General features: G+C 36.9%; 1 long non-coding RNA gene across 1 annotated transcript in view; it reads left to right on the top strand.

Moving 5' to 3' along the window:
* The window catches only part of LOC138787139 (uncharacterized), a 399,150-nt gene that overhangs the window by 23,378 nt on the left and 358,492 nt on the right, over window positions 1–17,280 (top strand). The window contains exon 2 of the long non-coding RNA XR_011362308.1: window positions 2,400–2,442. This is a non-coding gene — a long non-coding RNA (uncharacterized lncRNA). The remainder of the gene's footprint in view (window positions 1–2,399; window positions 2,443–17,280) is intronic.

Genomic DNA, 17,280 nt, shown 5'->3' with positions numbered 1-17,280 from the left:
TGTCAGGGATGAATTATGAAAAACCACACACAGTACTGAAGCCAGTACTATTAGTGATTACACTGTATTAGAAAGTTATTTATCTTAGGGAATGGTTTTATTTAAACATCATTTTGTTATACCGCATAACTCCTTTAAGGCTGTAATTCCTAATGCCTGTATCTTGATTATTTTCTCCTTCTTGTCAAAGCAGTTTCTGAGTGTAAACATGCAACATTGTTAATTTATAGATAGCACAGTCATTTTAAATAAATAAAGACAGCAGAGTCTGAAAAAAACATTGGATCTTTAATTGACAACCTATTCCACGGAATTAAACATTCCCCAGATGGCTGGCCTTTGTACAGAACATCCTTGAAAACAATCAACAACCTGATTCAAGCATGTTCCTTTAGTCATAATTTGTTTTTAGATTAGCATTTACAGTACATATTTTTAAAGGTGAAATGTTCTTGGCACTTGATGTACAATAAAACAGTTTATATAAATGGGAACTTTTGTCTTGTGTCACATTTTCTCTATTGTAATTTGAATTGCACATCCTTGATTTTTGTATACTTTATAGCTCATAAACCGAGCCCCTTATAAATCTTCTGTCTCAAAAGATATGCCCAAAACATTGAAATTGTTTAAAAAAAAAGTAGGCCATTATCAATTTATCTTATGAAAGAACATTGAGTTCTACTCTAGATGAATAAAATGATTAATGTCTAAAATTAATTTGTAATTTTGCAATAATTTCTTCTGAAATTCAACCTAAAGGGACAGAACACAATGAAGAATACAACTTAATTAAAAAGCAGAGGAAAAGTATAGCAGCTTATATGGTGGAATTCACATTATTAGACCCCATTAACATCACATTTCCTTTGCAAGTATTCATCAGAATACCATTTCTAAATAGGTTAAACTTATATGGTAATTGACTTTAATAGACCACATATCATCTATATGTGAATACATTTGGACTGGTGATACTGTATGTTTTATTTAGGGGCTAGACAAGTATACCAGTCATCTTACAGGTTTCATTGGTCCTGAGCAGATAAAAAATAGAAATTTGTCATCTGCTTGCTTATTATCATGAAACTCCAATACTTTTTTGCCCAAACTTTTGTTGAATGAAGCCCAAAGTTGAAGTAAATATGGCATATTTTGGGATATAAGTAGCATTATTAGCTATTATCAGAACTCCTCACTGCACACTATGGACGAGTGGCCAGTCAGTTTTCTACGGCGCCGCAAGAGATTTCGGCCGGAGCGTATACTATGTGAATACGCTGGCCAGGATTTCATAGAAGACAAGGCAACGTATATATTTTCTTAAAAAGTATGGCTGTTGTTGCCAATTGTGTGAACATAGCCTAAGGCTGGTGAGGGAAAATGACTGCACTGCTCTTCCTGCTTCACTTCCCTGTAATGGTGCCTGCTGTGTTCCCTGCTGCAGTGCTAATTTACACAGCATGGACAAGAACTAACTTTCAGGGATGCTCATAGACTTATATTAGGAAAGTGACTTCTGGTCCACACACCTAGTGTGAATGGACTAGCCACGCATGGCAGCAGCAGTGTGGCAAGCTTTGCTTTTTCTTGTGATGCTCGTTGAATATATCCCTAGATATGTAAATCCCTAGATATGTAAATGTCAACACCAGAGTAATAATATTAAAACATAAATCACATACCTAGGTTATGTTCCCACACCATCTATTTTTGGCTGCTTGACGGACATCTGTTAGGACGTCATGTTGAAGCCAAATAATGTCTATTATTTTATAACAAAGGCCATTCAAGATAATAAAGTACTGATCAGTTGCAGTGCCATATTTTCATATAAGGAAAGTGTAGCCAGCTCACCACTGCCTTTTCCACATTGTGCAAAGGTCCTCACACCATCTACTGCAAGATTGGCCAAAAGAAACAGATCCAGAAAACTGGTGGAAAAATGTAATTCTCATTTATTGAAACTTTCAGAATCAGGCAGCAACATCAGGTGATCAATGTACAGTAACTAATGGCCCGGATTCTGCCAAAAATCGGCCTGTGAAAAAGTGTCAGCAAACAGCCGAGGAGCAGGAAATCACAAATCGGCTAATTGTTTTTTCTGAGTAGTCCTACAAATTACAATTTATCGGCTGCATATCGCCCTCTTTGAAACAGGGTCTGTGTCCAATAGCAATGTATTTAAATTTCTGCATGAAAGATATAGGGATTGTTAGTAAGGCCCTCCCACTTGATTAGTTGTGACATGTAAAGGTACAGCACTGCCATTCTCACTAATTTGCACTCATTTCCCATGCGATTGAACACAGCATTAAAGCTGTATAAAGATCCTGTTTATTAATTATTCTTAACCCCACTGAATTACCTGTGTAACTGAATGTTGTTTTAAATTTCAGACCTACCCTGGGACTGCAACAACAAGATGTTCTCTGACAACAAGTAAGTTGATTCGAAATTTCTGTTAAAACAATTCTTTGCATCTAATTCTTTGCATCTAACAATTAGTTGATTCTGAGATGCTCCACTGCTGGATCACGAGTGGTTCAGTGTCCAGGATAGCACTATGCAGGGACTGGCACTAGTTGCTATCAATAAAAATTATTATTATTATTTTTTTTTTTTTACTCTCCATCCCTCCACAGCCAGACTTACTGTCAAGAACAGCATATTTCTGGTTGGAGGTTGTGTGTGTGGGGGGGGGGGAAGAGGTGTTGTGGCAACACTGGCTGCACTGCAAAGACTGAGAAGTGATTGGTGGTTACTCAATTTGCTCAGCATGCACAAAGTAGCACCACTAAGAATGCACAAACAGTACAAACACTAGTGTACAGAGTGTGCAAGTGTAGCAGCAAGGGCTCCAGCAAGTGTCTGCAAAGTCTCCAGCAATTGTCTGCCTGCTACTTCATGATCTGTTGCCTCCAATACCCAGATGTTTGTTCCTAATCTCCTGTCAGTCAGATTTTTTAAAAGAAGAGTGTTGCTGCTGGGTTGAAAAGTTGACTCCCCATCAGCTCAGGTTTTGGCCTTTCCACTGTGATATGCTGCACATTGTAGCCATCGTAGCAAGAAGTACAGACTATATGGCAGTACGGCAGCATCAGATTCACTGGAGAGGCGTGTGCATCTCAGTAAATCCGGCATTGAGCACAGTGGTAAGGATTTAACAAAGACCGGCCTTTGGGTCTTTAAGTTTCCTTCAATAATTTATCGATATTTTCCATGCACAAGTTGTATTCTTTTTACTTGGACTTGTGCAGGGAACTCACAGATGCATTCCTCTGCAACACAAACACAAAGTTTAGAAGACTTAAGGGAAACTGTCAGCTGCACTTCTTATTCCAAACTGCTGAGACTGTTAGATAACTGTTAGGTCTGGAGACACCTGGTACCTTCCATATATCTGTCTGTGATTCCAGAACATAGAAAAGGCTTTTAGACTATACTACGAAAGAGACTTTTCTGAGCTCCTGAAGTGCAGTAAGCTGTAACATCTCCTTACTCCCTTTCCATATCTGACCATGCTGGAGACTAAAGGCTCTATTCCACCAACCGATCTGACAACAGATTATCTGCCAAAGATTTGAAGCCAATCCCAGAAGTGGATTTGAAAAGAGGAGAAATCCAGTCTTTCCTTTATGACCTGTTCTCTGACTATAGTCTTTTCCTGGGTTTGGCTTCAAATCTTTGGCAGATAATCTGTCTACAGATCTGTTGGTGGAATAGGACCTTTAGTTTGCAGGTGTCAATCAAACAGGGAAGGAAGAGAGAGGAATTGTTTCAGCTTGTAGCTATTCTTTGACTTTTTGTACCAGATGATAAAAGCATTTCCTGCATTATGGAAGCACAGACAGATAAATGAAAGGTACCATGTGTTTTCTTGTCGTAATAGCTATCTCTTGTGTCAGCAGTTTGAAACGTGAACTACAGCTGACAGATTCCCTTTAACTATGACAGGTACACTTTAAGACATTACATTTCTAAATATAAACATTTTAAAAAATAATTAAAAAAGACATTTCTTTAAGCTGTTGAATTTCATAAAATATTCATACTGTTAATACAGTAGTTGTTTTTTCCCCATAATTTACATCACGGTCCTCATTATTAAATAACCAGTCTAACTAACATTTAAACGTTATATTGTATTTCCATTTCATACAGAAAACTGCTTCTTTTCAGGAAAAAAGTCCAATTATTCCATTTGACTGCATAAAATGTGCATTTTACAAGACCCATAATTAACCTAATAGGAATATGTTTGCTTTCTTCATTTTCTTTAATATGCTGCCATTATCTATTATCACAAGCTATGTGATATCTATTTTTTGTCCTAATGGGCCTACAACAAGAATTCACTGTTATTACAATGTTTATATAATTGTACTGTCTAATTTTATGCTGGTGGATAACTTTTAGAAATTTGTATATGAATTAAATAGAATTGAGATTATTTTAAATTTGACCTTCTCTGGATTAAGATGTTATCAATAATGTATCCATTTAAAAATCAGCTTTATTTTAAAGAATAAGTAAGTCCAGTGGCACAAAAAAACATTGATCAAATACAGAAATCTAGAATAATCTTCTTGTGTGTATAATAGTAATGGTGAAGTTCAATATTTCTAATCAAACAAAGAGTCTAGTAGACATATTTACAAAAGGCCTTATGATGTTTGCTGTCTTTACTGAAGAAAACATTTGTAAAACCTTTGGATTGACTACCAGGTGCCGCAAGGTCTCTAGAGAATTGATGCTATTCTGATACTGTCCTTCATATGAACTTCAAACAGTTTTAATTTATAAGGTCTTTTAATAGGTTTGGAAAATTGAAAACGATTTTCATTTACACTGTTGTATGAAAACATTACTTTAGGGAAACAAACGAGTTTCACGGGAAAAGCCATTTAAAAACCACATGTACATACTAAGATAACAGAACTGGTAGTTTTCAATGAGCATGTCTAAACCATGGTAGCTGTAAGTGGTATATTGTAAATGTAACTATCACTTCCCGGTTGTAACCAATTTCATCCCATATTTTATAGATATTGGGGCCCATTTATCTGACACACAGTTGTAAGAGTCAAATGATAAATTTCTGACTTACAGCCGCCACCACTAGGATAAGTATACGCATTTGGCTGTGTCTGGCGTCATATGCACATCCCCTACAGGATGCTGTTTTAGATATCACTCTGCCTGTCTATATCATGGACCTTTTGCAGAGGATTGGAACTTTTACAGAAAACCATGACTAAGGACCCAGTGGGGTGTGAAACGCGTCAGTATTGTATGCCTGTCTAATAAAGCATTGAAAATTCACTAGAGCTGGAGAGAATTTTTCTTCTTTCTTTATTAAGTATACAATAGTTTTATATAAACTATGTATATGCATAGTAACACATCAGTGTTTTTTCCCCATATGCATGGCTCAAGCAGCCCTAGTTTTATCACTGTATTAAGAGAAGTGGCCAACATTTAGCTCGCCATTTGACTCATGGGGGGCAGAAGAAGTTGGATGCAGCTCTGGGGAGTTCTGGAAAACATGAATAGAGCCATAGGCTGTATCCATGTTTCCCTGGCAGCTCTAATGCAACCAATAAGGCCTCAGATTTCATTGGTCAAGAACATATATGACCATAGAGGACTGTTGGGTTTAAGGGTATGTAAAATCAACGGAATTCCCACAAGCTCTGACGTGGAATCCTGCCTGGCTCAGTGACATGTTGGCATTGGGGGGGACACCATTTCAGGTTTCACCTCAGGCAGCAGAAAACCTAGAATCGGCCCTGCATCTAATATTTTATTGAATATAGTATATTAGTTAGTGCACATTCTTAATCGAATCGCCTTTTAAAATAATGTATCTTCAAATAAATAAATATATACAGTATATATATATATATACACAGTATATATATATATATATATATATATATATATATATATATATATATATACAGTATATATATTAACCCCTTAGCGACTCATGGTGCCGCGGGGGGTGTTCAGAGCGGGGTCCCGCCGGGACCCCGCTCTGAACGGCACCGATCCCGGCTGCAATCTGCAGCCGGGCAGTGCCTCTATTAGCCGGGGCGGGTCCCGTTGCCGCGCCGGCTAATTAAGCACTTCAATGCAGCTGTCAAACCTGACAGCTGCATTGAAGTGCTTTATGCACAACATCCCTGGTGTCTAGTGGGACAGATCTCCCCTCCGCGATCCGATCGTGGGGGGGAGATCCATTCTTATGGCCGGCCCAGGCCTCGTCGCACTGACGCTGATCCCGGCTCTGCAATAGATTGCTGTGGCGTGCAGCAGGCCAAAGCAATCTATGACCGAGATGATGGATCATTGCTGTGTATATACACAGCATTCATCTCTATGAGAGATCAGTGCTTTGTATATACAAGTACCCCAGGGGGGCTTCTAGTTTATGTAAAAAAAAGTAAAAAAGTGTTTTTATTAATAAAAAATCACCTCCCCTATTAAAAGTCCAAATCACCCCCCTTTTCCCATTTTATAAATATAAATTATTAAATAAACAAAGAAACATATTTGGTATCGCCGCGTACGTGATCGCCCAAACTATTAATTAATCACATTCCTAATCTTGCACGGTAAACAGGTTCAGCGCAAAAAAAATTCTAAAGTGCAAAATTGTGCATTTTTGGTCGCATCAAATCCATAAAAAATGTAATAAAAGTGATCAAAAAGTCGTATATGCGCAATCAAGGTACCGATAGAAAGAACACATCATGGCGCAAAAAATGACACCTCATACAGCCCCATAGACCAAAGGATAAAAGCGTTATTAGCCTGGAAATAGAGCAATTTTAAGGAACATATATTTGTTAACAATGGTTTGAATTTTTTTAAAAGCCATCACATAAAATAAAAGTTATACATGTTACATATCATTGTAATCGTAACAACTTGAGGAACATGCATAACAAGTCAGTTTTACCATAGGGCGAACGGCGTAAATGCAAAACTCCCCGAAATCAAAACAAATTAGTTTTTTTTTTTCAATTTGACAGCGCAAATGATTTTTTTCCGGTTTCGCAGCATATTTTATGGAAAAATAATGCCTGTCATTGCAAAGTACAATTTGTTTTGCAAAAAATAAGCACTCAAATAAGTCTCTAGGTAAAAAAATGCAAGCGCTATGGACTTTTAAACATAAAATGGAAAAAGCAAAAGCGCAAAAACGAAAATTGGCTTTGACCTTAAGGGGTTAACAAAGCAAATCCCTTTGCTAGCTCAGCAGTCCCCTTTTCAGCCGGCAGCGTCTTAATTCAGTGCCACCTCGTACCGCTCACCTCTAGGTGCTGGGAAAAGCTGGATCCAGTGCTGGGAAACTGGGAGAAGTTTTCCAGGACTGAATCCAGCTCTTCCAGGCACCCAAGCAGGAGCTACACTTAAAAATGTGTTGACACTTAAAGTTAGAGTTAAAAGCTGATAAGCCAACTGCCGAGCTAACAATGCGATCTGCTTTGTTATTACTATATATTTGCTCATCACTAATAATACATTTTTTTTATATTGAGATCTTCCGCCACTCATACATAAGTATATATATATATATATATATATATATATATATATATATATATATATATATATATACTGTGTATATTTATATACACATTTATTTTATTTTTTTTACTATCAGTGCATGATTATGAGAGCATCAATTGCACCTGAGACCCTTTTAGTAGCATGTAGAGCTTTTCAGAAGCCATATGAACCTGTAGTCTGGTAAAAGACACAATGACTTCTGTGGAAGAGTTTTCTAGGCATGCTCTTTGATCTGTGCAGTCATTAACTGCAGTGGGAGGGAAGCAGAGCTTTGACCATAAGGCTATGTTCACACAATGTCCAAAAAAAGGAAAAAAGCATCCGCTTTTTGAGCTTAAAAAGACATCCGTTATTGCATCATTTTAATTGGCTTTACTAAAATGCATTGAAGTCTATGGAATAACGGACATCTTTTTCACACTTTGTATTGAATGCGTCCACCCCAAAAGACGTCCATCATTCAATACAAAGTTACTTAAAATTATGCAATAACGGATGCCTTTTTTCCTTTTTTTGGACGTTGTGTGAACATAGCCTAACTTGTTATTCATATAGAGGTTTTATACTGTATTTCCCTGTAATCTTGCAAGTGATCAAAATAAGGAAACTGCTGGATAGTGATCCCGGCAGACTAGGAAGGGTCATTCTCTTATTAGACTTAGTAGTCAGAGATAAAATGTGAAGATGTTTTTAAATAGAAAGTTACATAAAAATAAAAAGGTGAAAAAAATTGTTTAACATAAAAATATAACAATATATCATTTTCTGATGACACTTTCCCTTTAAACAATCGTGTGCGCCCCCCCCCCCATGTGTCATTTACAAAAAAAAGAAAATATTGGTAATGAAAGAAATAGCAAAAATAAGGAATGCTTCAATGAGACATGCTTATTGCTGTTATTATGTTTTTATGCAAAGGAAAAGGTCATTGGTGTTTAGAGTAATGCACTATAAATATGGCAGAATAGAAAACATGATTTATTTCATATTGTCAATTCCCTGGAAAGAAATGTACCACTGATAGGAATTGTGAAGGACAAATACTTTAAGCTGACTGAATCAACAATCTAAAATTAATACCAGAACTATAGTAAACAACATAGAACAATAATACCTACAAAATAACCTGAGAGCTGCATTCACCTAGGTATATTCAAGTATATAAAAGTTGTAGTGTTTATGAAGTCGCTGCATTTATTAAAAATACTTCTACTTTCTACCACCATGTTGTCTCTGGAACTAACATTCTTAATGTAACTCTGCGTCTATACAAAGAGATTTGCATTGGACAAATCAAGCTTTGACCGATATAGAATGGCATTATAAACCTCAGGAGCTCAGCAATTTCGCTTTAAGCTGTTCTGCATGTAATTTAAATAACATAGGGAAATGCTTCCAATCACAAGTTTTGGGAAAAGGATGATAATACCAAAATAACCACCTAGGACATGCAAGAAACCCCTTTAACTTATTTCCATTAGTTCACATAGCTTAGGCATTCCTCACCCGAACCAGATAATCTAATAATTTCTTAGGCTTTGTTCACATTTGCCCCTGCTGCAGAATCCATCAAAACTCCCAGAGTAGTGAAGCATACACCATTATATTGTCTGGTAAAATATAAAAAAATGGAAACCCAAAAATAGTAACCCCCAACAGTTTACCTTGAGATTTGCTTTGGTTATTGGTCCAAGCCAATACAGTTTAGAAGACCTTTTGGATTACCTTATAAGTCACAGTACCCAGCAGCAGAACCCTGGCAGCAGCTGCCAGAGATGAATGTCACTCTTGCAGTGCAACCCTTTAGATTGCCATAGTCAATAACAAAAACTTTATCTAAGTATTTTGATGAAAGGTGGGGGCTCACTTTGTTACCTATTGGCACTGCATGGACGTAATATTTCAGTGCTGCTGGTTACCATAGCAACTGGGGACTAACAAAGGCCCCTTATACTTTTCAATTTAAGCATTATGTAAACCAGCAGCAAATTCCATTGTTTGTTACATTCGGTAGAGGTACTAAAAAAATGTACTTTTTTTTTTTTTTTAAATGGAGTCAATATTCAATAAAAAGTTTATTTAGTACAAGGATCGCATCAGGGCAGGGAGATAGGGAAGGGAAGTAGCTGCAGGAACGCTGGCTACAGCCATTTCCCAGGCATTTTCAGCCCGGCTGGTTGTTAGGAAGCCGAAGGCATCCCTGGTTATCGTCGTGGCTGGGACTGACGGATGACACTGCCAGTCAAATCTCTGTATTTTCTGTGGAGCTGGGGTCTCAGCTCCAATCAGTCCTGGGGACCCCATATTACCCTCCTCTGTCCTTAGTTCCCTGCCTGCAATAGAGCCTAGTAACTTAGCATTTCTTCACCTAGCAATCTCCTTGATCTTCTGATTACCCAACTTTTGGCTTGTACCCCAACTATCCCTTGGATCTCAACTTTGAACTTCATGGACTGGCTGTTACCGACTTGGAGATTATTTTTTGTCTTTTAGGCAGGGCTCCTTTAGAATAGCATAATACAATGCAAATGTATAGTTGCATCCAGATTACGGCCTGACTGCGGGTTTGATGACATTTAATGTTTAGGTCGGGGCTTGCAGCCATACAGACACAAAAATAGATCGACATTATGCTAGTGTGAACACAGCCTAATAGTTCAACTTTGTAGCTTATGAAGGCAAAAGTTCTGAGAATATTCACATTATAAATAGGGATGGTCCGAACCGAGTTCGGTTCGAGTTCGTACGAACCCGAACCCTTGGTAATGATTCCCGCTGTCTGCCCGCTCCGTGGAGTGGGCGGATCCAGCAGGAGGACCGCCTGGAAAACTGGGATACAGCCATAGGCTGTATCCCAGTTTTCCAGGCGTTACTCCCGCTGTATCCGCCCACTCCACGGAGCAGGCAGACAGCGAGAATCTGCTGCCGAGCGTTCGGGTTCATATGAACCCGAACCTCTGCGGGTTCGGACCATCCCTAATTATAAATATTGTTCAAGAATAAACATTCATTTATGCTTGGGTATTATCCGTTATAAATAAAAAAAAATATCTATTATAACTATTGTTCCATCATTTTTATATTCTTCAGCATGAGATATTTTAGGAGCATTAAAGCAACATGTTGGCAAACCTACTAAATGTCATTATTGGCAACAAAATTTTATTATGGCACTACAAAATAAAATACAGCTTTTCCTTCTATCCAATGTTTTTTTCCTGTATGTTGTTTTTTTTTTTTTTTATCAATATGATTATTGCTATTATCATTCAGCTGAAGTACCTTGGGCAATTTCTTCTGTAAATTACAGCCAGTGTCTTATGTAAAGGCTCCCAAGTGCATTCCCTACAATAAAAGCATAATACGCTGCAAACAAAAGTTACTACGAAACTCAAACACAGTTTGCTAGATTTATATAATGTAAGGCACATTTTAATTACTAAGAATAGTCCATTTAGCTGTAATATACATGACTACTTTACAATGAAGCTCTAATTTAAACTGCAATAAAGAATGGCATAAGCATGTATTCCCAGTTATAAATGTTATCTTCAGAAATGGCTCATTTTGCCATACATAATAATCTAAACATAATCATTCATTGAATGACTTCAATATAATGCTACATTCTCACAGCAGCAGTTATAAGAATAGTTGATCATCAGGGGTTAAATAAACTAGACTCTTTGTAAAAAAAACTCCTTTAAAGTGATTGTCTTTCAAAAAATAATCACCTACCACTGGTGAAGGGTGACCCAACAGATCAAACTGTCACCTATCCAGTGAAGCATAATAGATGAGGTTGTACTGTTGGTTGTTTGGCACCAAAAAAGGCTTTGAGCCAGGGTACCGAGATAGGCAGGCACAAAATAAAATTAAAGGAGTTGTCTCTACAAACTCTATGAAAAAACCCTTTAAGTTAGGGAAATTGTTAACTACACAGTCAAGTTACCATTAGTATATGTTGAAGAAAAGCACATCAGAATAGGGGGAAAACTTTGGGTTAATCTCATCCTATGCGATCTAGATTTTCTTTATTTACAACATTACAATGGGCTTTTTTTTAGCCTTTTTACATCCATTCTAGTTTACAATGAGTGCTTGTTTATGTTTGATGTGTTGCTTTAGAAAGAAATCACACTTACGTTCATACTACAGTGATGTTAGAGCGTAAACAAGCATTCACAATCAATGGGACGGGAAAAAAGACAAAGGCATTCTAATTCCCTTGAGTATTTTCCATTGATTTAAATGTTGTTAACTCATTCAATTTGGCATATGGATCATTTCACATTGCACATTCTATATGGCCAGTGACATCACTTTTCCTTCACCATGCCATCCACTATCATGTTCTCCTTGCATTTGTATTCTCGGTGAGTCCCATTCATTCTAGACAATGGTACTTGTCTGTTCTACATAAACTTCTGTACATTAATTTCTAACTCAAAGAGATAGCATATGGTGGGAATCTGAAACTACCATGAGACCTCATAATGTAGTGGCTTTGTGCTTGATTTTGTGCCTGTGTTTGGTGTTAAATTTCTCCATCTGCTTTCATGTAAAGGAATACAACTTGATGTTTTTTTCCCTTTAATAAATTGTGAGTGACTTGCACATTAAATTGCCATTAAGATCCCAGCTTGCTTCCCCCTAGCGAATGACTCCTATTGGTACATTAACGGATAAGGTACCTCACTAATTGCCAATTGCAATACTACTTAAAGGAAAATCATCATGATTATACCTTGCATTTCTTTCATGAAGCACATATGCCGTTTGAAAGAAAAAATACTTATAATTCAAAGGCAAATTAAAGCACATGTTCCAGGTGAATCATGCGGCTTTTACTTTTAAGTTGACAGGTCATCCTGAAACACTTGACAGAAGAAATTATGAAGTCTAAGGTGTAAAAATAATGTCGGAAGAAATAGCTCCTTGCTGTGCTTTCTGTTGGATTTTTAGCAAATGTCAAAGTGACCACTGTCATCAAGCCAAGCATACCATTTAAGTGTGTTTCATTATTATTTGTAGGCGCAAAATGGTTTCAAAGTAGAACATTTATTTTGCTACAATTTAGAATGCTCACATGGAATGTACTGTTATTTCTTAAGTAAAAAAGCCTGTGAAAAATATATTTCATATAAATTAATTTCTAGTACGTAAAACTTGGAGCACAAACAATCATGTGTGATGTTTTACAAAGGTCAATGGAAAATACTTAAGGTAAGCAATAGGCAAACTTGGATAGATGTAAAGGCCAACTGGGCTTGGTGACCAATGATCATAAGAGTAAGCGGGATCTTTGCTTATCAGGACCACCAGACCTTTATCATTTCATACTACACCCAATTGTACATTTAAAAATTGTAACTCACTTCAATGCTCTTTATGAGCCAATATAAATACTGACCACATAAGTCTAAATAATTCTAGAACTAGCAGTGGCAGTTCTCCCAATAGTAACTTCAGGACTTGTTCTTTGCCTGCAACAAGCATGCTATTAAAGGGGTTCTCCATTGCTACAAAAACATGGCCACTTTCTTTAAGAGACAACACGACTCTTGTCTCCAATTCAGGTGCAGTTTGCAATTAAGCTTCATTCCCTTCAATGGAACTGAGCAGCAAAACCCCACCCAAGCTGGAGACAAGAGTGGAAGAAAGCGGCCATGTTTTTGTAGCGCTGGATATCCCCTTTAAATAGGGCTCAATCTGCAGCCTCTTCTGTCTTAGACCTGGATCTGCAAGCCTGAGAGAAGTGCTCATCTGTGCGATTCTTCTCCTCTATCGAATGGTCAGTGGTCTAAACACTCGGATCCCAACTGATCAAAACTTTTTATTATTATTTGTGTTATGTCATGTTTTTTTTTCTTTTAAGTGACAGATAAATTTTAAGGAACTTGGCAGAGACAATAGTTGCTGGCAATTAATTTTACAATCTACTACAGAAGTGGACAGAAGCTAAATTATTCTCTTCTGCTGTAGAGTTGGCTAGGTTAAGATGTGGTGGGTATTATTTGATGCTGGTTCCTGTACATGGTGTCTCATAAGTACGGAAAAAGTAAAGTAATGAAATACCCATTTAAAAAAAAAAAAAAACAGTTTGGTGGATGGTGATGCCATTTTGACAGTATTTGTTTGAGAAGAAGGACAACAGTTAGGCCAGGTTACAACCGTTTTGAATGCCGCTATATTGGACAAATCAACTTTAAAATTGTCTTCTATTTTTGAGACTCCTGTATGTTTCATTGTTTTGAAGGCTAGGAGCCTCTCTGTATTATAACTGTTGATGTGGCCACGTTCTGAAAAAGTGTTCAGATTTTAAACCAGAGTGTGCTGGTGTAACATGCATTTGCAGTTTGGATTATGTATATGAGTGGCATCATTTCCCATGAAGTCAAGAGGGACAAACAAGGCTTACTTTTAATTCTAATTACAATTTTATTGTTAATCTGTATTTGACTCTCTGATTCTTCTTCTGACCTTGTAATAAATCATTGCCCTTGCTTACTCTGCAAAAAGCTGACAAATAAATGGATGTAGCCTTTACCAGGTAAAACACTTAGCGATTTGTTGCAGAAGGCATCTGGCAAAGAGACACTTTTTGATCATGTTAATTTCTAGACACACCAATTCTTCTGATTTATGGTTACCATCTGCATTTCACGGATGTTTGGATCAGCCTTAATGAATGGATATTTTTAGCTGTTACAACTTTAATTGTCCCTAAGTTTACAAAAAAGGACAAGAGTCATTAATGCACTTAGTAAGGTGATGAGCTATAGCATGGATGAAGAAAATATTCCTTGAAATGTTTTGGGTTAAATGGAACGTACAGGAGATATTCACAGTAGAGAATGCAATAAGGAACCGATTAAATATGTTTTATCTTGCATATAACATATATCACTTATATAAATTATAAACATCGATACATTATCTATGGTTATATTCTTACAACTCAAATCCATACAGGCCTTGTTATCCATTATTGTCTATGTGTGTATATTGAGGTGCTATGGAGGTCCCATTCTTTCAATATTACTAGTAATATATATATATTTTTTTGCCTAATTTGATGTAGTAAACCTTTGGTCACCATAATCAAATGGGTTTAGGATCCATCAAACACTTCTTGATATTCTATGCAACATTACTAGCATTCATTATTGCAGTCTCACATACAGTACTGTATCTTGGTTCTAAAGTTTTACTTCCTCAGACGAATCTTATTGGAACATATAGAAATTGGTCCAATTGCTCGGAACTGTGCAAGTGTAGAAACAGTTTTAGTTTGACTATATGATTAATTACATAATTGACTATATTATTATTTTTTTTTTATTTTAGTTGACTATATGATTAACTACACAACTGACTATTATATTAATATTATCATAATTATAACTGATTATATGATTAACTACACTACTGACTATATTATATTATTATTATCATCATCATAACTGACTATACGATTAACTACACAACTGACTATATTATATTATAATTATTATCATAACTGACTATATGATTAACTACACAACCGACTATGATAGTATGATTATAACTTACTATATTATTAACTACATAACTGACTATATAACTGACTATATGATTAACTACATAACTATATTATATTATGATTATCATTGACTATATGTCCATCAATACCATAATACAGTCAACTGCACAGTTTAAAGAGATAAACTTACCTTGTATTAAAGAGGTACTCCGGGCTGGGGTTTTTTTCAGTGTATGACCATGGAGGGGTGGATATAGAAGCTGCCGGTCACTTATCTCCCTGATTCCAGCGCCGGGTCCCGGATTGCGCTGTCCCGTTTTCCCGTCCTGCTGCTTTCCGGTCTAAGCTGCGGCTTGAGATGTGATGTCTGAAGGCAGCTCAGCCATTCAGAAGCCGAGGCGGGACCCCGCTACGAGCACTAAATGGCTTAGCTGCCTTGAGATGTCACGTCTGAAGCCACAGCTCAGACCAGGAAGTGACAGCTGGAGGGGAGAATGGGGCGGCGCGATCCGGGACTCGGCACTGGAAACGGGAAGTAAAGTGACCGGCGGCTTCTATATCCACCCCCTCCCCGGCCGTACACTGAAAATAACCCCGGAGTACTCCTTTAAGGATAATCCTAAAAAAGTAATGACACTAAAGAGTTATCCCATGGCATTTATTGGGTGCAGAATTAAATATTCTTCTTCCCCCTCAAAAGTTTACTAAAGCAGGGGCTAAACTAGGTTATAAAATCATAAGTAGCTGTTCAATTTTTAATGACCAGTGTGTTAAAGTGTAATGTGTTTTATTAAGCAAAAAAACTTCCTTCTGTACTTAAAAAGCTTTTTTACAGTTGTTGCTAATAAACACTGCTCTGATGATAGCAATCGGAAAGCCCCCCTGCAGAGAAGGTCCAGATCAGGTACCAGGAATTGAGAGAAGGTCCGGAGACTTCTAGACTCTTTTCTTACTTAAGACAATGCCAAATACTGATAGGTTAATTTGGAATTCGGAATTGTGAGCCTCAGTGAGGAGTGGTATAGCATCCCAGTATGGGTTACTGGTATTCCCAGTAACTATAAGTTTGTGTTTTTGTGGCTAAGATATATCTTGCTTAGTATTTTAAACTGTACCTTAGTATCTTAACCTATTTACACAGTATGTACAATCTATGGAAACAAACTTTGAAGGTAACTTTCCAGGTGATACAGTTCCTGTTGCTTTCTCACGGATACTGTATGTCTTATCCAATAAGTGGACCTTTAAGACAGTGATATCTGGCTTTTGTTACGTGACATAAGATGCATCTTTTTACTCAGCAGTGTTAGTAGGATTATTTACTTCAACATATTTTGATAAACTGTATGCAGCAATGGATTATATCACAGGATTTCAGTTGCTCCAGGTGCAGGGGAACAAAACTTGGCAGCTCAAGCAGATTTTCAAATCTGTCAGTCATTAGTGAGCGGAAGAGGCTAATCATGAGGAAAAAAAGTTCAAGGTGATTTCCTTCCAAAGCTTCTGAATACTAACAATGTGTATATGTAATTATACTTATGAATTATTCTTTTATAAAGATTGCAAATGTTTATGACAATGCACTCGGAAGAAGTGTCTATATGATGTAATAAATCTGCATTGTGTTTTGTATAACAAGATCAACATGAGTGTTTGCCATAAAGATTCATGAATTTAACCACTTCATATACCTCACTGACTTCGACCTGTATGTGTAGGAGATAGACAAATTAGATTGTGAGTCCCATTGGTGACGGGAACCAATGTGATATTATGCACCTAAGGATTTCTTCTGCCATGTCCTCCTCAGTAATTTGTTAAGTAGTTGTTGGTATAGGGATTTTTTTTTTTGCTGGAGTTTGGTAAGTGCCTAGTTGTGCCTGGTTTTAGGTGTCGGATTAATCTGTTGAAGGGGTCAGCTACTAGCCCCAGGTGATGCTACAGTATGTGAAGTCTATATCTGTCAAAGTAGTTTATGTGGTTTTTAGCGTTTGGTTGTGAAAGTTTATCTGATATATTGTGAAATTCTGTCTATTGAGTTTTCTGAACCCTTTATTGATGTTTTGTTCAGTTTTGTGTTTTCCAGTTAAGCATTTGTTGTTTGCATTTTATGTAATCCATTTTTTTTTATTAAATTTTTATTTATTTATTTGTGGGACCACTGACTGATTGCA

The sequence above is a fragment of the Dendropsophus ebraccatus genome, chromosome 3 (genome assembly GCF_027789765.1).
Source record: "Dendropsophus ebraccatus isolate aDenEbr1 chromosome 3, aDenEbr1.pat, whole genome shotgun sequence".
NCBI lineage: Eukaryota > Metazoa > Chordata > Amphibia > Anura > Hylidae > Dendropsophus > Dendropsophus ebraccatus.
The sequence above is the reverse complement of the archived record's forward strand: the minus strand, read 5'-3'. Positions and strand labels throughout refer to the sequence as shown.